The 24,630-nt window shown below is 46.8% G+C and overlaps 1 long non-coding RNA gene and 1 other non-coding gene across 2 annotated transcripts; one reads left to right on the forward strand and one right to left on the reverse strand.

Annotated features, from left to right (window-relative positions):
• Positions 1–286: 286 nt before the first annotated feature.
• Positions 287–19,545, reverse strand: LOC116574328. The gene is made up of 3 exons (XR_004279219.1): positions 18,941–19,545; positions 9,534–9,705; positions 287–1,322 (listed from the first exon to the last, which is right to left on the reverse strand). It is a non-coding gene; the product is annotated as an uncharacterized LOC116574328 (long non-coding RNA).
• Positions 9,134–9,237, forward strand: LOC116574664. The gene has a single exon (XR_004279433.1). It is a non-coding gene; the product is annotated as a small nucleolar RNA U13 (small nucleolar RNA).
• Positions 19,546–24,630: the final 5,085 nt, after the last annotated feature.

Consider the following 24,630-nt stretch of genomic DNA (forward strand, 5'->3'; position numbering starts at 1 on the left):
GTACCCCCTGCTGCTCTGAGCCCTAGCTTGTCCACCTCTGGGCAAGCCCAGGCCACTCACTCTGGACTCTGGGGGAACAAGAGGGGACACTCTTCCTGCCCAGGTCACTGCTTCCTGCCCAGCCCTGTCCCCGAGGCCTTAATGGGAACCTCCACAACTCCATGATGAGTCCTGTGAGGATGCCTTTTTTTTTTTTTAAGATTGTATTTATTTGAGAGAGAGAGCACAAGCACATGGGGAGAGGGAGAAGCGGTCTCCCTGCTGAGCAGGGAGCCCAATGTGGGGCTCGATCCCAGGACCCTGAGATCATGACCGAGCCGAAGGCAGATGCCCAACTGACTGAGCCACCCAGGTGTCCCAAGACTCCTACTGACTTCAGCACAGATTTGTTTTCTAGAGACCCCAGTGGCTCCAAGAATTGTCCCTCTGGCCAGAGGAGAATCCAATGAAAACTGTGTTGGCAGGGAAAGCAGCAGTTTTCAAAATATGGCCCACAGATATCCCACATCAAAATCACCAGCAAAGACTTGTTAAAAATGCAGATGCTCCCCTCCACGCGCCACCAGCATTGCTCCCCACACACTCAGAATGTCTCCAGCAGGGCAGGAAATGGAGGGAAGACAAGGCCTCCCGCCCCTGCCTCTCAGTCCCTGAACCGCACAGCCTTCCTGGTCTCCCATGATGGCCCCAGAAGACTTTCCCTCCAGGGGTGGAAATGCTGGGCTCCAGTGGGAGGGGACACTGCCTGGAGGCTCCAGGGGACCCCCAAGGCGTGCTGTCCCCCATGGAGCGATCAGCAGACTGGGCCTGCCTGCCTTCCAGACTCGGAAACCCTCTTGTGTGCGTCGGTGTTTTCACCTCAGTGTTCCTGGGCAGAATCCAAGAGGGCATTAGAGTCTCTCGCTTGAGAGCATGGATTTCAGTTACCCTGGAGATGGCCTTCGTCCCCCTGGCTGCCTGTTTGGCATGTGGGTCTGGCCCTATCCTATTCACATTCCTAGAGAGACACTGCCTGAGCCATATTCGATGGAAGAAATTTACAGACAGGCACAGGGATCACGGCTGCCTTTGGCGAAAGGAATTCGCAACCTCCGATGATCAAATGAAGCTGGGACGAGCTGGTCACTGTGGCTCCCACTGGGACCTGCCTCCTCAGGGAGACTTTCAGAGATGCTGGGAAACATATCCCTAAGCTAGTCTTGCCTCCGTGGCATGCCTTTAGAGGCAAGGGGCCAGGAGCCAGACCCTGGCCGCGCCTTTCATAGCTGTGTGTCCTTGGGCACTTTCCTGTCCGTCTGTCTCTCAGCCACAGGCGGTCTCATCTGTAAAATAGAGAAAATGATAGTCATAACGTTTCTGCAGCATCAGTGAGATGAAAGCTCACACCAGGCACCCAGCCGGTGCTTAACCAGACCTTCTCCTCCCCCGCCCACCTCTAGCATTCTTTTTTTTTTTTTTTTTTTTAAATTAATTAATTTATTTTTTTCAGCGGAACAGTATTCATTGTTTTTGCACCACACCCAATGCTCCATGCAATCCGTGCCCTCTCTAATACCCACCACCTGGTTCCCCCAACCTCCCACCCCCTGCCCCTTCAAAACCCTCAGATTGCTTTTCAGAGTCCATAGTCTCTCATGGTTCACCTCCCCTTCCAATTTCACCTCTAGCATTCTTACTGTGCGTCCACACCGGGAACTTAGCCATGGACCTGGCCACTCAGAGAAATGAGCCCAGGAAACCATTCTAACTGCACCAGGTTGACAAGGGATCTGTTATGCCAGATATTCCTGAGTTTGAGCGGAGATAATTACAGTTGGTTTTTGAAAACAATAGGGCTGCCCAGTCTAGTGATGAGACCTCCCATCAAGACAGACAGTGTGCCACCACGCTAGAGATGGGTGACGCTAGAGCTCGGGTTCTCTTCTGAGCCCTGCCATGCTGGGGTGGCTCCGAGCAGAGTAAATATTTAAGCACGTGTCTTGTACAGCTCTTGTGGATCTGAATGCCCCAAGAGCCAAACACGGACACCTGCCTCAGTGACCCAGATTTGAAAGACAGTGTTGATGCCACTCTGGGGAGTCCGCTGGCTATCCTTGGCCGAGAGGTAGCAGAATTCTGGGGTCTGTGCATTGTCTTGGGAACAAACTCTTGAACTGGGAGAAAGAGAAAACAACTGTAATGAAATGAAACTGTAATGAAAACTTTCCTTGGGCAAAGCTTCCCTTGGCACGTTTCTTGTGTGCCCATTAAGCTCTACCTGCTAGGCTCGGAACATTACGTATATTGAATCTTCTAATCCTTACAACAGCCAGAGAAGGGACTCTTACCATCACCAAGAAACAGAGGCTCAGAGAGGTTAAATTATCTCCTCAGAGTCTTCAGCTACTCGGTGTCAGAGTGGGGGGACAGAGCCAGGGGTGGGAACTATAATTGTGGAGAAAGGGGGCCAGTGGTGCTCTTCCAAACCCCGAAGCCTTGCTAGTCACATGTTCTCAGAGACTGCGTGTCCCTGAGACCAGGGAGGAGGCTCCTGTTTACAGGGGATTCCTTCACGCTTCTCTACCAGGTCGACATTAACCCACTTCCTGGGCCTTCATGGAGGTCTACTGGGTAAATAAGTTCTGTCTTACCTCAAAATATATATTAAGACTCAAGCGAATAGAAAGACTTCAGAGACAAAAGAAAACAGATGCAGGATTAAGGCGCCACCTCAGTGAACAGAACCCAGGAAGCCCCATTCTGAGAGAGAGGGAGCCCACCCCACTCGCCTTCAACCCCTGCTCATTTGCACCTGCCCTCTGCTTCTCACACAGACCTCAGCCTCCACCAGCCACAGCGGGCCCTTCCACCCTTTGTTCCCTGGATCCCTGGGAGCTGCACTGACATCCAGCAGCTCCTTCTTACCCAGGTGGGTACCCCGGCTCCCTTGATGCCACCAGAAGCCTGGCACAGCCTGCTTCTTCTCACCTGGGTCCTACTCCTTCCGTGCCACATCGTAATTGTATGTTTATACATCTTTCCCTTCTGCGAACTGCGAGCTCTGCAGAGGATGTTGTGCCCGTCTACAGAGGATGTGGTCCCCGGGTCGCTGTCTAGGGCTTGGCACGTGGAAGGCCCGTGACGAATGCTAACTGGCAGACTGGAGGAATGGATCGTGGCCTGGGAATAGAACCCTTGTGTCTCCAATCCATATTCTGGGACACCAGCCTCTACCTGGTCAACCTGAGTTCAATGCTTTCTCCTTCAGAGATCGCCAGTCGGTCTGACCTTGTTCCTTCAGACGGTAAACAAGGTTACACTGCCTCGTGGAGAGCTCCTAAGGAATAACCAACCGGTAACTAAACAATGACAATAAACAACACTGGAAAACCGCATTTTCAAATTTCCAAGCGAGCATCTTAGTAGAAATCAGGACAATACATTTCATTTTTTAAAAGAATCATTTCAACAACTCAGAAGCATTCACTGAGCACCTCCCAAGTGCTTGATGCTGCGGGGGGAAATTATTATGACCTTGTGTGTATAAAGTGCTTTACAGCCGTCGGCTTATTTCACGGAATTGCCTCTGTGTTTTTCGGGGTCTTCACTTGGTGGGTAGAATAGTGGCAGTGGAAGACACCCCCCCCCCATGCCCTAATCCCTGGCAACTGCAACTATGTGACCTCGCCTGCTAAGAGGGACTTTGCAGATGGGATTAAAGGCGGGGTGTAGAGATGGAGAGATTATCCTGCTTCTCTGGGTGGACTCAGGGTCATCACCAGGGTCCTTCTACGAGGGAAGGAGGAGGGTCAGAGTCTGTGGTAGATGGGACAAGGGAAGCAAACAGTTGGAGCCACGTGGCCAGGAGCCAAGGAGTGTGGGCAGCTTCCAGAAGCTGAAAGACGAAAGGACGCTCTCCCAGAACATCCAGAAGGAACGCAGCCCCGCGGGCACCTCGATTTTAGACTTGTAGGTTTGTGGTCATTTATTACCACCACATAAGGAAACGAATACACGCATCCTTTCAGTGGAGATGGTGATAGTCCTTACCTCATGGGCTGTGCTGCTAGGTGACAGGTGACCACAGTCCAGAACAGAGCCAGGCACATGAATGTTTGGATAGTCGTCATGATCACAGAATTATTTTATTGTAATTTATTTGGGAGACCCTCCCCTGTGGAGTAGGCAGGCCCCCTTCCTCTTCACTGAATGAGCCTGGGTTAAGTCCTTGTTAGACACCAGGTCCTCGGCAACTCTGGGAACTTGTGACGAATCGAATGGCCTTTATGAGCCCAGGGGTCCTGGCGGGTCGGGGAGACAGATGTCTCAACAAGGAGGGCCAGCTCGGGGTGACGAGACTCAGTGAGGGGGTCTGCCCTGGATTGGGAGTCCAGTGGAAGGATCTCGGGTGGGAATCAGGGGAAACTGGGCAGGAGAGGGTCTCTCTAATGAGGGAAGCCTTGAGCTAAGAACTGCAGGCTGCAGAGACCACCAGGCCAACATGGGGAGGTGTAGTGCCGGCAGAGGGAGCAGAGGCCCAAAATCCCACAACCGAGACTCAAACCTAGACCCTCAGCCCTCGCCCAGTCTGCCGCTCTGGGCATACCCTGCACACACGTGACCTAGCTGCCGGCGGGCCTCAAGGAGGATATGGACAACTGGATACAGGATAAGGACTTGATTTCAAACAACCATAGAAGTCCCTATTTGAGAGAATTTAAAAATAAATGGTGGGGAAATTCCACCAGAAAGATTTAAAAGAACTGGACTTGGGAAGATTTAAAAAGGGGAAAAACATGAGTTGGACCCTTCGGGTGGGTAGGATATGGACAGTCTGGTGCAGGCGTGAAGAAAGATGAACCTTCTCAGCGTGGAGGCTGGGCCTTGCGGAGGCCGAGGAGGCAGGCCGCTGGGAGAGTGGGGAGCAGCCTCAGAAACCCAGGAGGTAAGGATGACAGGCGAGTCGCCTGAGAGCTAGTTCCAGCCAACACTTTATTTTTTTTTAAGATTTTATTTATTTGAGAGATCACAAGTAGGCAGAGAGGAGGGCAGAGAGAGAGAGGGGGAATCAGGCTCCCTGGTGAGCAGAGAGCCCGATGCGGGGCTCGATTCCAGGACCCTGAGATCATGACCTGAGCCTAAGGCAGAGGCTTAACCCACTGAGCCACCAGGCACCCCCCAGTCCACACTTTATTCTGAGGATATCGGGGGAGTCTGCTGAAGGGTCTCTGAGTCATGGGATGAATTCAGTGTCTTAGAACTACTCTCGGTCCGTCTCTGAGACCGGAACTTAACTTTACGACTCCCACGTGCTGCGTGTTCTGTTGTTCTTTGTTGAACTGAATTGACGTTTGCAGGATGGATTGGAAAGAATGGCAAATTCTAGCTTCTGCTCTAAATCCTCCTTGCTCACGCCTCATTGGAGACAGAAGCTAACGTTGCCAACCTCCACAAAGACCACACACCCTCATACCCGCACAAGGTCCTAAGTCATCCCAGATGGAACTCTCCTCATTGCCTTTGACCTTGCCTGGTGTATACTAAATGTCTCGCCAAGTACAGATTGAAAGGACACTCTTTAGCTCCTATTTTATATCCTGAGTATCGACTATTTATAACTGAGTGCAACTGAGTATCGACTCAGTTATAAAACAGAAGCTGAAAGTGTGATTTCAGTGCCAGAATCCGATGGGAAGAAGCAAAGCCTTTTCCGGCTTCTCAGCTTCAGCACAGTGTGCTTGCTGCCCACGCCAACCCCGCATGTTGGGCGTTGTGGAACGGAGCGGGGGCTTGGCTGCCAAAACGTGCCAGAAATGGTGCATCAGAGATAATAGTAACGACATGACATGCAGAACACTAAGAAACCGTTAGCAAGTAGCACAGCAAGGAACGCAACGTGAACTTGGGCGAGATGAGGAGCACACTGATTCATCTCACCAGATGACGGCGGTGGCCACCTAGCCTCAGGACCTACTGGAGCAGGGACTCAAGCTCCGACAGAACCTTCCAGCCACGTTTGCCACATGCCTCTCTCGGCACGTTAGCTTCATTCTCATCAAAAGGTAGTGGAGGTGGGGGGGCATGACCACCAGCAGCTTCCAGGCTCTTCTCCCCGCCCCAGGAAGGAACACCTCTCCCTGACCAGCTGCAGCTCCAATAAACTTCAGAGAGGGACTGTCTCCAATGTCATCTCCTCAAGGGGACTGAGACCCGGAAGGTAGAGACACGGAAAAGGATGACAACCCCACCTTTGATCCATGTGGCTGGAATCAAGGAAGGGCTTGGGCTGCACGAATGCTAAGGAACCATCCTGAGCCAGGAACAAACTCCAGGCACAGCAGCTTGGAAGCTAGGCCTGGGAAGGTTCTGTTATCTTCCCAGGTCTTCCCGCCTGGCCTCTGATTATGTGCCCTTAGTTCCTGCCAGGCAAGAGACCTCACTTACCCCTCTGCCTCCTGGAGTCAGCCTCGGCTCTCCCCCCACTTCCCCTCTGTGCTTGGTTTTCTGAAGTCCACGATGCCTGTGGTTAAAAATCCAACGTTGCCATGAACTTAACCTTGTGTCGGGCAGGCACAACAATGAAAGACACTATATATAAAGACCTAATATTCTCGTCAAAGACTCACGAGAACCTACAGCTTAAAAATGTAAGGTGGGGGTGAAATCAGATTAGGTTGGCCTCGATTGTTCCTCGGAAGTTGGCAGATGCCTCCCCCAATGATTGTGCATTGGATGTCCACGGCAAAGGCTAGGTGACCCATCAAGTCATCGGTCATTTAGCTGTGGACGATCCCACTTTTAGAGAGAAAGACCTTGCCATGGGGAAGAGGTCGACTTCATTTAGGGATGGTACAACTGTATCTGGAACTACTGCCATCCACTGTTGATCCTACCCGAGCCTGCCCTGCTGGTGGCAATTGTTTTAAATCCTCTGGCACCATGGATCCCTGATTGACCCCAGATGCCTGAGCATCAGGAACTAGCCCTGACTTGTGTGTCCTTGGCCCCCTAAGCCAGTTCCGGCTTTCTGCACACGTGTCATCTGCTGTGTGCCCTGAGCTCAGCCTTGAAGGCCACCCTCTCACCATGAGTCGTCCAAGCCCACAGCCAGCAGGCCAACGTCCTTGGGGGCTCTGCAACAACAGGACCTGCCTGTGGCTAGAATATGTATTTTTTTTTTCTTCTATGAAGCTATTTAAAAGAGAAGCCTTACTTTTCTGCTTATCTGGCCAATAGAAATCCCATCAGTCCTTGATAATCAGATTGCTGGCTGTTATGCCTGGGCTAGTCATGACTTAAAGCAATGGAGAGCATCTGATTCTTGATCTTGGGGTCATGAGATCAGGCCCCACACTGGGGCCTGAAAAAAGAAAGAAAAGATATGTTGAAGGGTTGAAGGTAGTTTTATTGCCCTCAGAGACAGACTCTGTCCCTTTGCCCTCAAGATACAGCCGGAGCTTTAGCCAGTTGCCTTGAAAGTCTCCCATGGGTGAATGGGTGCCTGGCTGAGCAGAGTTCACTCATCATCCCCCGTGCCTGATGATAGTGGCCCCAGATGTTACAGTTAATGCATTGAAAACTCATGCCTGTGTGTGAGAGCCAACCAGCTGGCTGTCGGGGAGCAGGCTGGGGCTTCAGGGAGCCACGTATGGTATGGGACTTTAAGCAACAATTTGGTCAGAGGTATCTTGGCAGCCCGGAGGGGAGATCATGTGATCCCGGCATGAAAACAACGGAGGCTTGAGGCCTGCAGTTTATGGGGTGTTTCCAATAAAGATGCAGAGCCCAGCACCTCCCTGAGGAATCCCCAGCATGGGAACACAGCACACATTTATCTGGCCACACTGGCACTTTTAAGTGCTTAGGAATATCCAGAAAAGGGGCCTGGGTGCCTTTCCGAGCAACGTGCTGGGCTGCTTCTGAAATCAAAGCTACACGGGCAGATTGGAGAGGAGAGGGAGAGGTGCAGAGCCAGGAGGGGCATTAAAGGCTCAGGGCTAAATGGCTCCTCGTCGGCAGACAAAAGTCCGTTTTCTTAAACCACGAGCCTGGAATGTGTCCTCTGATGACGATTACAGGCCAAATCAACACTCCAGTGATGGAAACCAGGCCTTTGCTCTGCTCACGGTGTCCAGGCTGGGACAGCTGCAGCCCTAATGAGATCCAGAAGACCTACTGAGCTCACTGGCCAGTCCTCAGGGGAGGGGGCACCTAGGCACTGTTCTAAAGGGCTCCCTGCCCAGATCAGGGGGCTCAGCAGGTATGCACCAGAGTCAACCCCATCACACCCCTGAACTCCCTACTGGAGTGACAGGGAGGGACTGTGGTACTGGGGTCAGAGCCTCTGGACTGAGCTATTCCCAGACCTCCTCGCCTGCTCAAACCATGACTTCTCTGCCTGCAAATCTCTCAGCTACATCTGGAAATGCAGGTCAAGTTTGCTCCCTTTGCACTTGGTGGAAATGATGTTTCTATTTGATCCACAATGTAGCCCCATGATGATGCACTCACCGTAACATAAGATCGGATGGATATCCAGGGAGTGATAGCTCCCTGCCCCCCAGTCATTCCACCTCCCTCATTATAACACAAGCCCACATGTTATGGAACTGAATTCTGGGGGCCCTGCTTAGGAATTTACCGTATTTTTTTAGTAACCCAAATCATGCTAGAGAAACGCCGAACATGCAGAAGGCCTCTCCACCTGCGGCCACAGCCACTTTGGTGAGAGACAGCCCTGGGGAGATGCCACTGTCAAGTACATGTCTACTTAAAGGAGCTTACATTTTACTTTATCTTATTTTATTTTATTTTATTTTATTTTATCTTATTTTATCTTATTAAGATTTTATCTATTTGACAGAGAGAACACAAGCAGGAGTAGTAGGAAAAGGGAGAGGGAGAAGCAGGCTCTCCGCTGAGCAGAGTCTGATGGGCTGGATCTCAAGACCCTGGGGATCCTGACCAGAGCTGAAGGCAGACGCTTAATCGACTGAGCAACCCAGATGCCCCAGGACCTCACACTTTAAATGCCCATGGGTCACTGTCACCTCTTAGTGGTCCCCCAGGTAGAGGCTCAACAGTTAACGGAGTGCACGTGGTCCTGGTAATGTTTAGTCCTGGGCAGAGTGAAGGGAGAAAGATGGCTTAACGGATCCTTTTATAGTTCGTAAGGGTGATTATTGGGTGTTCACGCCATGGTGTGCCACGTGCCTCCCTCCAACCTCATTATAACCTCAGCACATTACCCGTCAGGCGTGAACTTGGAGGGGAAAAAAAAAAAGAAAGAAAGAAAAATGGCTTAACAGAGACGTCAGGGCAGAACATTTGTTCTGGTCCCCACAGGACAGCAGATCCAGACTTGCCCTTATAATAAGCTGCCTCTTCACAGCTCTGGGGACAGAATAAGGCTGGTAATTAATTCTCCACCATTTTGGATGGAATAAGAGGCAATGCACCAGATCCAGCTGTTCTTTCCCCAACACCATTATTGGAGCCATGGGTCCTGAGAGGTGGAGCATTCCTGAGAGACTGGAGACCTGCACATCACTTACCTTGTTTCATGTCATTGTCGATGACATTCTTGAGTGCCAAGGAGCTGCGATTTCTGAGCAAGATAGAAAAGTGCCTTCTCCACAGCTTCAGCACAAAAGACGACCTTGAAGAGGAGCCATCCAAGTGTGGAGGAAGGTACCGATTTTCCACAGTTAATATTGTTCAGGCTTTCTGGAAAAGAAACCACAGTACCATATACACCTGACTATACTCTTGGAGGAAGTTTGCTTCATTAACTGGAGTACTGGCCTCTTTAAAGGGGCAGAACTCTCCAGATATGACTACAAGGCTGCTGTAGTCCTCTCTGGGGCACCCCACAAGCAGACAAGTCAACAAACCCAATCTCTTACAAACAGACCGTGTGAACTTCTCCCTGCTCTCCAGCTTCACCCACAGGAAGTGCATTCCAGAATATACTAGAATATTCTAGAACTTCCTAAGAATTCTGGAATGCCTGTACTCTCTGACTAAGCCTACCCAGCTTTCTCCTCCAGAGCCCTTGCAGACTTTAGAATCTCCCACCTATAGATCCTTCCTCCACCATGAACTGAACTGGAGCTCAGAGATGGCTTGTACTTCATGTCTGTTACCTCACCACTCAAAATTTTTTTTGCTACTCAGTGTTTTCTCACTAAAGTACATTTCCATTTTCTCTAATTTTTAATCATAGTCCACCATGGACGTGTGAGAGGCAGGAGAGCCCTCATCCCCAGACTTGTCAACAATTTGTAGTAATTGTAGGACCTCCCTGACCCCCAGAGGCAGTTACATGCTCTTCCTTTGTGTCCTCAACCTCAAAATAAAAGCTCACTACACCTTTTCACGTTCTGTGGAGACTGTTTGATATGCCTTCACTCTAGAAAATACCATTTCTCGAGCACTTCCTACCTGACCATGTTTAACATACAATATTTCCATTCCCTTAAGAATTCTTTATACTATTAACAGATGAGAAAACTAGTGTTCCAAAAGATAAAGGAACTTCTCCAAGATCACACAGAGAACTATGGAACAGTTGCCAACAAGCTTCAGTTGGGCAGGCCTGGCCCCAAAGTGAACCTTCTTTCGGTGGCTTCCCTACCAAGTCAATACCCTGTAAACCCGAGGTCTGGGCTCAGACTTTCCTCTCTGTCCTGGAAACTAACACTGGGAGTGAGGAGTTTCATGGGACATGGGCTTTTTAGGGCTAAAACCGGGACAGCTGGCCATCCAGGGACTGTGGACACCTGGACCTTGTGGTGGGCCCCAGGTGTAGAAGGTAGATGCTGGGGAGAGCCGAGCCAAGGGAAAGAACGCTCCCTGTATGCAAAGACGCCCCCTGAAGGGCAGACACTGTGATGTGTCCAACGTTTCAGAGGGCTGCAGCTTTAGTCTCCAGGCCAGAACACAATCAAAATCATCTGGAGGGAGAGGAGGGACTTGTCAGTAGGTTAGAGACACCAAACACTGGAGAAACATCCCCAAGTTTTTCTTCTGTGTATAAGAATTCTAGGAAGCTAGAACTAGCTAAAATTTTTTGAAAATAGTCATGGATCCAGTGGACCCACCCACCTCAAATGCTCATCTCTGAGAAGGCTTCCAAGTCCACATGCCTCCAGGTCATGACCCGAGGTCCTTTGGGTGTCCCCGATCTTGTTCCTGCCAACAGCTCCCATGCCATAGCGTCCCTCCCCCACACATCCACACACTCACTCTGCACATGACCTCGTCGAAGTATTTTAGTTTCACTCTACGTCCCTGCACATGCTGTGGCCATGGCTCAGATCAAGTCTCTCCTTCCAGAGCCTTCCCGACTACCTCCACCCTTCCCAGGTCACTGACCGTTTCTGTTGTTCATCTGTGTTCATCTCACCCTCTAGGCGGGCATGCAAGGAGGGCCAGTGACTGTGTCTTATTCCCGGGGTTTCCAGTATCCACCCCAGTGTTTGGCAAGCAGATGAGCAGTAAGTGTTAGTTTCAATGAAATGGACAGCGTAGGGCATGCTGGTAATGAAGTCTCTCAACTTGAAAGGTACCCTGCTCCAGGTTGCAGCCACAGGCAAGTCCAGATTTATAAACGTTAAGCTTACCGTGAGCCTCTAACCATCAGTCCCCGCAGCCTTTGAGGCTGCCCCTTGGTTGCCATGGGAACCAGCCACTCACAAAGCCTCTGGGGCCATGAAACTCCACCCGCACTCCCTGCTGCAGAGCCTTCTCAGATGCTGTCCAGGTGCCACAGCCTCCCTTCAGCAGCCCCTCCCCCTTAGGGTGGCCTTGAGCCAGAAGATGGAGGCCAGGTTTCAGCGGTGATCCACGTACAGCTGCATTTTTGGAGAAATGCACTCAAAATTGCAAAGCGACCAGCAGTAAGTGAACTCTTGGAATACAACCTGTGAGATAAAGTGGCTTTGCTCTAGGAAGCTGGTGTGAAATGGGCAAGAACCAAGAAGCAGGCAGATGGGGAAAATGGAAAAGGGATCAGGTCTCCTTTCTCCCCATGCTGGGAAAGGGGAGCTAAGAACTGTTGCCACCTGCCAGTGGTGGGTCCCAGCAGTGATTTTACCAGTTGGTCTTCGAAGGCAATCAGTGGAATATTTCACAGAAGAGGGAACTGAGGCTCAGAAAGTTAACTGAATCCATGTTCATTTCTTCTTTCCGGGTACACGCTACCTGGCCTCCCTTGCAACTAGGAATAACCACGTGGCTATCCAAGGGATCTGAGAGGAAATGATGTGGGCCACTTCTAGGCAATCTCCCATACACGTCTCCAGGCTCTGGTCCTCTCATGGCTGGCTAAACTGCTGATGACCCCCGGGCAAACTCGGAAGTGACTAGTGACCTGGTGAAGATGGCAGAGCCTCTGTTGGTCCAAGTCCTCAAATAAATATAGTGAGTGGGTTGCCCCCCAAGTCTTCACACCTACTCAGAAGTACCAGACTTCTAGTGTAATTATATAAGTGGAGGTCTGTTTGTTAAAAGTAGCCTTCCCTAACGGATACCACAAGACCGTCCTATCTGGTTTTCAACTTCCCTGTACCACATACCACAGGTCAGGACTAATTTCAGGGTGACCAGTGGCATCCGAGATACACAGGCTTAGCTGGACAAATCCAGAGATCTTGGGCTCAGAGCTGTTTTGTTCATTGTAACAGCTGCTTCTTATGCTCTGGAGGTCTTTCAAGAAGCTGGCTCCAAGACAGAACATGAGTCGTCCACATGACATGTTCCCAGGGAGATTATGGATTTCCTGCTTGGTGTCTAGTCCTTAAAAGGTGTTCTATAAATATGTATTGGATGGATGGATGGATGGATGGATGGACGGAAGGAAAATAGCTTCTACTATAGAGCTCTTACTATAGGGGAAGGAGTGAATGTTCTAAATATAGCCATGGAGTCTAACTGAGACACAGGAAGGTAGGTGAAGTGACAGAGCTGTTCACTCCAGCGACAATACCTACTTGCAGTCCAGCTGGGTTGAGGGAAGCAGGTGACCAGAGAGGGACAGGCCCAGGGGGGCAGCTGATGTGTGGTGTTAGTGGCCCCTACCATGGGGGAAGGCTTCACACCCATCCCCGATCAGGGCTGGCGTTGCCATCTTAGCAAATAAAAACACAGGATGCCCCATTCAATCTGAATTTCAAATAAACAACGAGTACCTGTCCATATAACGCTTGGGATATACTGATCCTAAAAAATGACTCATTTTTCTAAAATCTTAAATTCAAATTTAACTAGCTGTCCTGTAATTTGATCTGGCAACCCTAAAGCAGGCAACCTGAGAAGGGATCTTGAAGGGACAAATGGAGGAGACAGCTGACGAAGCCCGGGGTCAAAGACCTTTGCTTCAGGGACTTAGCCTTCCTGTCAGAGTGGTTTGCCTCTTTCGAATAACCAGGAGGTAAAGACCTGGAGCATCTTCATTTGGCCTCTCTCTGGCATTCTAGAAAGTATGGAAAATGGTAGGTGTGAATCAGAACAGGCAAGAAACAACAACATCAACAATAACTCTGGCCTTCCATCCACTAGATCCAGAAAAGAAATCCTTCCAAGACATTGACTGTTTATTAAATGTGGAACACACAGCCTCATTCATAACAGAATTATGGAATGGGAGCACAAGGGGCCTTTCTGTTTTTAACCTTTAGAAGAAGTCTTGGTGTTTTTTACAAGATTCTTAAACATCATTCGCGTGTAATTACTATCGCTGTCAAAAAGCTGATATTTAATAAATAGTCCATTGTCAGCCCAGAATTCTCAGTCTTTATTAGACACTCTTACTCTCCCCTCTTCGATTCCACACAATTTTAGCTTATCTTAATATTCCTGGGAGCCATGGAAGAAAGTTCTGGAAGTTAAGGAACCTAGCCTCACCCCCCACCCCCGACACACTGATCACATTACAAGTCTACCAGTAAAACCTCCTGGGAGAGAAAAAAGGTAAGAGGGCTGAAGGAGTGAACCAATCACCATCCTGGGTCAGGAGAACTGGTCAGACATCTGGTCCCCACTCCTGGCTGGTGTGATGATGCCTCATGTTAGAACGAGATTCAGAGCTATGTTGAAGCGTCACACTGTGACAGAATCCACCCATCACCATCACCCCCATAGGCCAAGTGTTTTACTTGTCACTGTCCCCCCTGGTGTCCCTATTTTTAAGGCTTGCCTCTCCGCAAGCCATTCTCAAGCAAGCAGCAGTCGGAGGGATCTTTGGAAAATGTCATTGTCCCATTTTAAACCTTCCAATGATTTCTCAGCCTTTTAAAGTATATCGAAACCCCTTCATATGATCTACAATGCACATGACTCGACCCCTGTGACCTCACTTTCTTCTACTCTCCCTGACGGCTTTCACTCCACTCTACCAACACTGGCCTACCTTTTGCTCCTCAAACACACCAACCCTGAGCCCTGCTTAGGGCTCCACAGGAACTGGTTACTATGCTTGAAAAACTCTTTCCCTGGGTGTTTGGCTGGCTGCTGCTTTTTGTCATCCAGGGAACAGCTTACAATTACCTTGGAAAGCAGCTTTTCTAGATCAGGAGACCTATAGCAAGTCCCTCACCCTATTTTATTTTTATCATCACACTTACCACTAGCTCATAACTTTTCATATATTTGCTTATTGTCTCTGGATCCTCAAAATAAAATGTAAATTCCAAGAAGACAGAGACCGATTTTTCCTATTTGAGCCATATCCCCCATACCCAGCACAGCATGTAGGATACAGTAAGCTATCAATACATCTGTCTTGCAGAAACTTTCAAAGCTTTGTCACATCACCAGGCACCAAATCCTTACAAGACAGCATCATGAAGAAATCCTCATGAAGACAGACTATAGAGAGACTAATAGTACTAGCAAATATTTATCCAGGGCTTGTCACATGCCTAAGCAGTTGACCCATGTAATTGATTCTCCTAATCCGCACGATAGTTCTAGAAATTCTATTATACAATATCCCATTTAACAGACAAAGGCCTGGAGCACAGGTGGGAAAAGTGATTTGCCCATGACCACACTAAGACTAAGGAGTTGCCTAGAGAACCCCAAAGAAAGCTGGGACCCCCAAATCCTGGGACATAAATGGGACTGAGTCCAAGCTAGTTTCTGGAAGATAGTCCCTATGAGGCTTTCTGTTGTCTTTGGAGGTTGGTTTCATACCATTTGTAGAGTTCTGGTCAGATGTTAGGAGGAAAGAGAACTTTAACCATGATTCAGCAAGAATTATGAGAAAGCCAAAAACAGAAGAGGAAGGAGGCCAGTGCAGTAAGCCACTCTCTTCTGTGTCCACTCACCTCTCCATTTGTCATTCACTCAATGCACTTGTTCTGAACACCTCACCACTGCCTGGAACTCTTCTAGACACATTCGTCCTTCAAAAGGCAGTTAGGAATAATAGTGGCCCAGAAGCAGGGTGAAGGAATATGGAACACCAAATCCAGAATGCTGCTTTATAGGCTTCCCGAAGGGGTCAGGAAGCAGAGAACTCCAGGTATGGGGACAGCAAGCGTAGAGGCCATAAGGCTTGGGAAGATGCCTGGTGCATCCGGAAGATAAGCAAGACATGGGTCTGAGACAGAGCGAGCAGTGGGGAGGGACAAGGTCAGAGGAGGAGAGAGGCCTTATAGGTGTTGTAAGGCATTTGGATTTTACTCTGAGTCGATGGAAGCAATGATTTGGCTTAACAAATTTAGGAAGTCCATGGCTATTCAAAGACCACGCGGGCACCTGCAGAAAGCAAAACACCAACTGGGGTGGGGGTTCTGCCCCCTAGTGGACATCTGAAAATGTCTGGAGACACTTTGGGTGGTCACAGCTTGAGATGGAAGGAGAGGATGCAAGAGGCATCCAGTGGACAGAAACCAGTGAAGCTGCTGACCCTCCTACAGGGCACACAAAGCCGCCACCAGAGAATTACTCAGCACAGAATGTCACTGGCGCTGTGGCTGAGAAATCCCGAGTTCAGACATTACTCCAATAACCTAGGCAAGAGATTTACTCATCAAATGCAGACTAAGCTCCTACGATGTGCCAGACAATGCACGGGGACCTGAAGATACCACAACAACAAAAAAAAAGACAAGGTCTGTGCCCTCATAGAGCTCATGCTGTGATGATGGTGGGCGTTCAGAAGAGGGTGGAGAGAGATGGCAGGGTGAGGGGGACTGGATTTTTAAAATGTCTCATGAAGGCATAACTGACAGTTTGCTCAGAACTGGATATGCAGAAAGAAGAGTCAGAGTTGACCCCAATGCTTTGTCCTAAGCAATTAGTGCTGAGCTGCAGACCCCTGGAGGGGACCGAAATCTGGGGTTTGGAGCAATCGGGGGTTGTGTTTGCATATATTAAGTAGATATGGGGGAAACTGGATATTTTAGTCTGGAGATTTATTTTATTTTATTTTTTAAAAAAGCCTGGAGGCTAAAAAAAATTCAGAGACAAAATTTTAGAAATTGGCAAATGTAAAGAAGAATACACAGGGATTCGGTTTCAATGTAAGAACACGCCCAAGAGATCCTCACACCAAACTCAAGCTCTCTCCCATGAGGAGGCTGGGGAGGCGCTGGCAACAGAGGGTGAGCTGGGAACACAGCCGGTGGGCGGAGTCTTGTTGGAAGCCAAATGAAGAAAATGTTCCAAGAGAAGAGAGTGGTGAAACCATGCTAGGTAGGTGCTCTGATGCAAGGAAGAAAAGCCGAATATCACCCGCCCCCATTTCTAACACTATAAATTGTTCTGGTGAGACCATCAGAAAACTTGGTCTGTCTGTCACTGCCTTATCTGTTCAGTCACCCAGGGTAATTACTGAGCCTGTATCCTGATCAATAATTTAAACTGGACATTGCATAAGATGCAAAAATGATTAATACATAGTTTCTGTCCTTATGAAGGTTTCTATCTAGTAGAGAAAACACAACATCCACAAAAGCTCCTGTCACATCCAAAGAAGGAATTAATCCATTGGTACTCTGGGTATCTACTAAACTCATAGCATTCTTGTGGTTAAAAATATAGAGGAGAGGCAGCTCTTTCTGCCCACAAGTCCTGTCCCCCTGCTTTAATAAAACCACCTGCTTGCACCAAAGACGTCTCAAGAATTCTTTCTTGGCCGTTGGCTTTGAACCTTAATGTCTGGGCGCCTGGGTGGCTCACTCTGTTAAGTGTCTGTCTTCCGCTCGGGTCATGATTCCAGGGTTCTAGGATAGAGCTCCCTGGTCCCCCGGGCTCCCCTGCTTGCCCTCTCTCTGTCAAACAAATAAATAAAATCTTTAACTATATATATAATATTTACATATTTATATTACTATAATATAATTATATTAGTTATATAATTATATTATAGTAATATAAATATATAACTAATATAATTATATTATATTATTTCTATTAATTATTAAATATAATAGTATATAATTATATATATAGTATAATATTAATTATATTAATATAAATATTAAATATATGTGTGTGTGTATATATACATACATATATATATACACACACATACAAGAGAAATGTAAGACAAAAGCTTTTGTCTCATGGAATTTACAAAGTAGTCAAGAGACTGGGGGAAACACAATGAAATTTTTAGAGAAGAAATAAAGGTACCACTACATTGTGAAGTGGGAATGCCCTAGGTGTTTGAAGGAGGAAGCCATTCATACTCAAAGGCTCTCTTCCTGAACTCCAACCTGAAATACTTCCCTTTTGCCATAGTTCACATGTGTGGGGGATGGGGTCCCATGGAAATTGGGAATCAGGCAAGAAGATACGAATAAATCAGCATCCGACCATGACAATCTCTGAGAAAATGGCCCCAAAGCACGCAGGCCACCCGCCGCCAGTCGGAGGAGACTTCTAGATGTTCAGCCTCAGGTTTAAGCATCTCCTAGGACGGGTAGTGGAAGTGAAATTCGGACCAACGTGGAGCTGAGATAACTTGGTGTCTTCCCTTTCATGAGCCTCCAGCTGTTACTTCCCCAGAAGTAACCAGATAAAAGAGTTTTTGCATTTGAAATGTTGAGGCTTTGGAAAAAGCAATTTCCACACCATTTTCTCCCTCAGTCTGATATGGTAACCCAAAATACTTCTCAATTTTGCATACCCAAACACAACAGTGGGAAGTTCATGTATTTCTATAACCAAATCCTCATATTATCCTGTGCCAAGCTTCAGTGCTCACAGGAACTCTTTGTGTAAGGGGCAAATGAGCCTCAAAGGACAATCGGGTATTTCCCTGTTTTAATCTAATTGCTGGAGTGGGGTCTGGGCAAAGTAGTGGCCTGTTGGGCATGTGTAAGTAGAATATAGTGCGAGTTACTGTAAAATTCATATGCCTATTTTCTGTACAAATTTCAAATAATTTTAAGATAAATGTGTATGAGTTAAGTAGAGAAGGGATCAGAGAAACCACATATTCTCTTTTGTGCTAATTCCTGTAATACTATTTCATTACAATTCAAGATAGCTCAGAAGGAAGATGGAAGGAAAATTATTTCAAGAAAATACCTACTTCCTCTATTTCCTCTCCTCTTCTTTCTTGAGTCAGTTTGCTTTCGCAGCAGTAAGATATTTCAGTTATCTGTTCTGTCAACACCCCACCAAAGCCAAAGGAAACATGATCATTTTACTCTGGTCCAAATAAATATGGGAGTAGATTATTTTTTTCAGGTAGCAAAGGACCATAGAGTTAGAAATTACCTATAACGTCTGGAAGGCTTATACAGCCGTTATCTGGAAAATTCTTTAAAGTCTCTCTCCTTCTTTTTTTTAACAAAGAAACAATTTTTTTAAAAAACATATTTTTTATTTTTCACAGTTGAGCCATCCTGTTCTCTTTGAGCCCAGTTCTAAATTGGAAAATTCAGAAAAATAAATTATAAATACATAAGATCAATTGATTTCTTATGAACGCGATTTTTCTTACCTGACATGTTTTCCATAAATTAGGATAATGTTGCTGTGTTTTTAGATTAAAAGACCCAGTTCAATATGTCTGTCCGCGGAAGAGGAAATGAAACATCTGCTTCGAGCTTCCATTAGGTAGATGACTTATGATAGGCAACAGTCAAGCAAGGCGTCTGGATTCTGATGGTGCTGGTTTACATCATGGTGCTGAAAGTCTTTGGGAATCCAGTAAGAGCCTTGGAATCTTACCAAGGCCTTCCCCACCCTCCAGCCCCAGGAACAACATGAATGATAAGGATGCCCACATGCAAAGTCCTGAGGATAATTTCAGGGTTTTCGAGCTTCCTCGCCGGCAAGGAGCAGACCTGTATGCCACATCCATTAGCTTCAGGCTGTTTGATCTGGGTCGAATGACTTGCTCTCTTTTAGTTTCACTTTCCCCCTTTGTAAAAAGGACGTGTAATAATGACATCTACTTCATCGGTTTGTTCTGAAGGTTAAATGGGAAGATATATTGGACCCCTTGGCACAGTGCCTTTCCCATCATGACAGCTGGCTATTGTTAGCTGTCATTTTCGTGCTTGGGCCACGTGGTTAAGATTCTCTGGTTAAAAAGAATATTATAGGGCACCTGGGTGGCTCAGTCATTAAACGTCTGCCTTCAGTTCAGGTCCCAGATCCTGGGATCGAGCCCCGCATCGGGCTCCCTGCTCGGCGGGAAGCCTGCTTCTCCCTCTCCCGCTCCCCCTGCTTGTGTGTTCCTTCTCTCTCTGTGTATCTCTCTGTTAAATAAATAGATTAAAAAAATTTTAAAAGAATAATATAGGTACTTGATACTTTATCAATACCATTTTTCCAAAAAAATCCAAATTACAGGTTTTATGCAATAACTGCTAAAAGGCTGGGTTTACTTTACAATGTTCATTATCTACTTTAAAATAGTTTGACAATGAACGTGAGAGCATGAGTTTGTATTAGTGGGAGCCTCAACACTAGGGGCATTTTAGTTGCCCTTAGAAATTCAAGGGCAGTAGAGAAATTCAGCCTGCAAGGGTGGTCAGATGGGATTACGTCAGAAAGACATCAGCTCTGCCGGTCTCAGTGGCCACCTGAGGCTTTGAAAATTAGGATAGTGAGTATCAGAAGTGAGTTTCTGTTGGTGAAGTGAGAGGCTTAAGGCTTGCCAGTGTACGTGGAGAATATCCAAAATAGGCTCTCAATGTTAAAATGAAAGTTTTGAGGACTGGGTAATTGTTGGGATGGTGCTCCCCAGCCCATGCGTGAATGGAACAGGCTGTAGGGATCCAGGGAGGCCTGAGGCCATGTCCATAGGGATGGCATTGAATGTTGTTGCTTCTGACTCCAGGGAAGCTTTTAGACAAGAGGGGGAATCCTCAAGTTCACAGTTGTATGAACTGTCCTGGGCCTGGTTCCTAAAGGAATGTTTGTTTAATAAAAGATCTGTATCTGTGGCCAAATTTGGTCTGAGAATCACTTTCTTAATAACGAGATAATGAGGTCGAGGACATAGCTAATTCTTACCCACCTTAAATGTCCCAGTCCCATCACATGCCCCAAATTACCCATGAATTGTGGTTGGACCTTTTGGATAAAGTCAGCTCACAACGACTTTAAAATAAGATAGACTTAAGTTTGGATCCAGAATGTGCTCCTTCCTAGCTCTTTGACCTTGGGCAAATGTCCTCACCAGGGGGTTATTAGAGGATTAAATAAGATAAGCCCTACAAAGCACAGTGAAAGAGTAATAAAAGCATGGTCATGGTTATTATTAAGTGTTTAGGGATTCTCATTTCTCCTAATTATAAGTGGCTTTTCAATGTCCCTTGATTTTCATTTTCCTTGGTGATTTAGACGGAATTATAAGTCAAAACTGTCCACTCTTACGCTCTTGTAATCTATGTTGCTCTGGTGATTCCTCTACCCCTCTGACTGCTTACTGCCTCATTAGAATAAATGTTCCTCAAGAGCAATCTTTTCTCTCTTTGTCACGATCTATGCCCAGAACCTAGCCCGAGACCTGGGATATAGTATGGGACACTCCAGGAATTTAATTACACAGTGATTCTCTCTTTTCACCCAGGCTCCAAACCAGTTCTCTTTTATTCTTCTTGCCTTTTCCCTGCTCCCATGCAACCTCTCATGCTCCCTCTTTGTTGTTTATTCATGATGTTATATCTTCCACTCTCTTCTCCATCTGTTCCTCCGCCATCTTAGTCTGGGCTCCATCTTGCATTTAAACCGTTGAAATTTTCACCTACCAATTATCTCCAGTTGGTTCCTCCTCCCCCATCTAGCTATTTCCTTTCTTCAACTATCTTGAACAAAGCTGCCAGATTATTCTATTAAAATCTTGCTTCACACAAGTTATCATTCTCTCAAAAACAAAAACAAACACTTTCAACAACTCTCTACTGAAACTATCCAAATCCCGTAGGCTGGCTGGCAACTAAAGTGTCCATGATCTAACCCCATGGCCCTTTCTTTTGGGCAATCTTTCACTCCATTCAAAATGGTCTGCTCATTACCTCCTATTGATCTCTATGTTCGTAGTCCAACACTTCTTAAATCTTCTCACCAGTCTCCCTAAATTACAGAGTAGGTTGACTCAAGTACATAGTGGGAGAGATTACTTTCAAGTCTTGTGTTTTATATTTATAGCCATATTAATTTTGCATATGAATTTTGCATATATCTCTTAGTGGTAGAAGATTCTTCTGGTGCTATGCTCTAAAATGCTTCCTACAGGAGTGCCTGGGTGGCTCAGATGGTTAAGCATCTGCCTTCTGCTCAGGGCATGATCCCAGGGTCCCGGGATGGAGCCCAGCATCAGGCTCCTTGCTTGTCGAGGAGCCTTCTTCTCCCTCTCCTTCGACTGTTCCCTCTGCTTGTGCTCTCTTGCTCTCTCTGTCAAATAAATAAATAAAATCTTAAAGAATAATAATAAAATACAATAAAAAATAAAATGCTTCCAACAAAATAAAAAAGTAATAAAAGTAATAAGTAATGGTTACATTTTAATTTAATTTTTAGCATCTTATCAAGGTCAGAAATTTATTTAACTTGTTTCCTGGTAACACGCTACTTGAGAATCCCTCACTGAAAGCAATGTGGAACTTTCCAGAAGAGTACCCAAGAAATTCTTGACTTTCTGGAGACCCACTTCCTTTCCCTGTCTGGCCTCTCCCATTTAATTCCTCAATAACTGTCTCACCACAGGGGAAGAGTGAAGACAAGGAACTCAAGAGAGGAAGGGCTTTGAAACAATGGATTACAATTTGATGAGGTTCAGGCATTAGCTACGTTTACCATGGTCCTCATCAACCCAGGTGATTGGAAGAGAGAGAGAAAGGATTTGTCAGCTGAAACACAAAATGTTATTGTGGGTTTTGTCTTCTCAATAGGCACGAACGACACACACAGGTGCATGTGTACGGACTTTCCCCAGCAACCGCCTCCTCCATCAGGCATTTTGTTGAGGGAAGTTACAGGCACTATCCAGCTCCATGGTGTCAGGCTCATCAAGCAGCACTCTTTTCATTCCAGCTGATGCACTGCTAAGTTTAAATATGATTGGGGGAGCTGGGGAAGCTGTGCGCCCCAGTGGGCGTGGCTCTTGGGCTCCCAATGAGAACAAACATTTCCAGATAGTCGCTGTGACCTCCTTCTGGTTGCCACAGTACTGACGTCAAGGACGCAAACCTGTACGCCGGAAGGAAGTCATCCTGCACCACTTGTTCAGCCTTTCGCCATCTTGTTTACTGGCTGAACAGTTATATAGTAGTTTGAATTCTGAGAAGGCTTATATTTCAGTATGTTTACGTAGTGGCTTCCAGTCTATTAATAGCAAGTCCGTTTTTGCAACAGTCTTCAACTGTTAAGGCTAGTTTCTGTTAAAAAATTGTTTCTAAAAATTATGAGAGAGACAGAGGGGTTGCTTTCCTATAGATAGACCTTCTAATATTCTTGAAGCCTGTGATGACTTCTTTTAGGCAAGTAGAAATGTGCCCGTTTGCAGGGCAGCGGGAAATTCTAATGCATATTCTCCATACAGACGTTCTGCTTTACCTATCAGCATGACATCTGAGTGCTTAGGAGAGGATAACAAGAAGAACGGAGGATAAACTTCTCCTGGGACTCTGGTCTATTGGTGTGCCAAGCCAAATTTTTAATTTGGAGAGCAATTCTGCAGAAAATGAACAGAAACTGCTATCTAAACATTTTAATAAGAATAAGCCCCCAGGCCAATATGCAGTCGAGTGCACTGCTTTCTAGTAATTTCATTTATACTACAGCTCCACAAGCTGTTTCTCTCTCCATATTCAGATAACCCTCGCCTCTAGGGTGACCGTAAAAATGATATTTTAATAATGTGCCACATCTGTGATCAGAAATACTTAATGAAACACTCTTGTGATCCTATGGTAACAAGCTTCAAAGAATTCTTTCCAGATTTAGACAGGACCAGTTAGGCTTTTTACGGTAACTTTCATCGGCACATTTTTTTCCAAGGTTGTCTGCAAGAAATCATACCTAAAGATAAGTGCTCAGGGTGAGGTCCAGAATTTATTTCATCTGCGAGGGCTTGCTGGCTCCCACAGAACTTCTAGATCTATAGAAATATAATGTGAGCCATATATGTCACTAAAATTTCTAGTAGATCCAGAAAAGTACAAAGAATAAGGTGAAATTAATTCCTATAATAGATCTTATTTAATGCCTATATCCATGACAGTATCATTTCAGTATGTAATCAAGATGAAAATGTTATGAATGAGACACTTAATGATTTCTGTATTCAGTCTTCAGAATGTGGTGTGCATTGTACGGTTATGGCATATCTCAATTTAGAGTAGCCACCTTTCAAGGTCTGGGAGCCACCATATTGGGTAATGTGGCTATAAAAAGGCTACTAAAGGAGTGCTTTTCAACCTTCTGCATCAGGAAAATCCAGAGAATCTTCATCAGAATGTGAATTTCTAGGCCCCATCCCTAACCTACCATATCAGGTCTCTGGGGGTGGCATTAATGGGTTCCAGAGCTGGAGTTTTGCTTACTCAAATTTAAGATCATCCCCGAGGCTCCCTGTCCCAAATTTGCTCATAGGCCCTGAGCCAACACCACCACAACCTCCCCCCATACAGTAGACAGAAGCGCACACAACTCATTCTAGTCTTCCATTGATTCATTCGGTGTGTGTGTGGAACACTTACTATCTGCCTAGCGCTGTTCTATGCCATAGGGCTAGAATGATGAGAAACGCAGACCAAATCCCTGCCCTTTGGAAGCTTCTAGCCCTAATGCAGAAGACAGACAGTAAGCAAGTAGAGGACTAAATAAGAGGTCTAATTTCAGGTCATGGAGAAGACAAAGTAAAGCAAGTCTAGGAGACAGTGGGTGGGTCAGAGGAAGGATTGCATTTCTAGGTAGAAGCAGTGTACTGGTCTTGGAGGGCTCTGTGAGGAGGTGACCACTGGTAGACTCTGGAATGCGAGGAGGGAGGGAGTCCCAGAGCACATGGGGCAAGAGCCCTGCATTAGAGCCAGCAGCTGGAAGGCCAGCAGGGTTGGAGCTGAGTGAGCCGAGGGGGAGAGCGCCAAGAGGAACACAGCCACCAGCTGCATGGGTCCTGGAAAGCCACATCAAGGCATTTGGGGTTTATCCTTAGAGCAATGAAAATGCCCTGGTGGG

The sequence above is a fragment of the Mustela erminea genome, chromosome 15, assembly GCF_009829155.1.
Source record: "Mustela erminea isolate mMusErm1 chromosome 15, mMusErm1.Pri, whole genome shotgun sequence".
Lineage (NCBI taxonomy): Eukaryota > Metazoa > Chordata > Mammalia > Carnivora > Mustelidae > Mustela > Mustela erminea.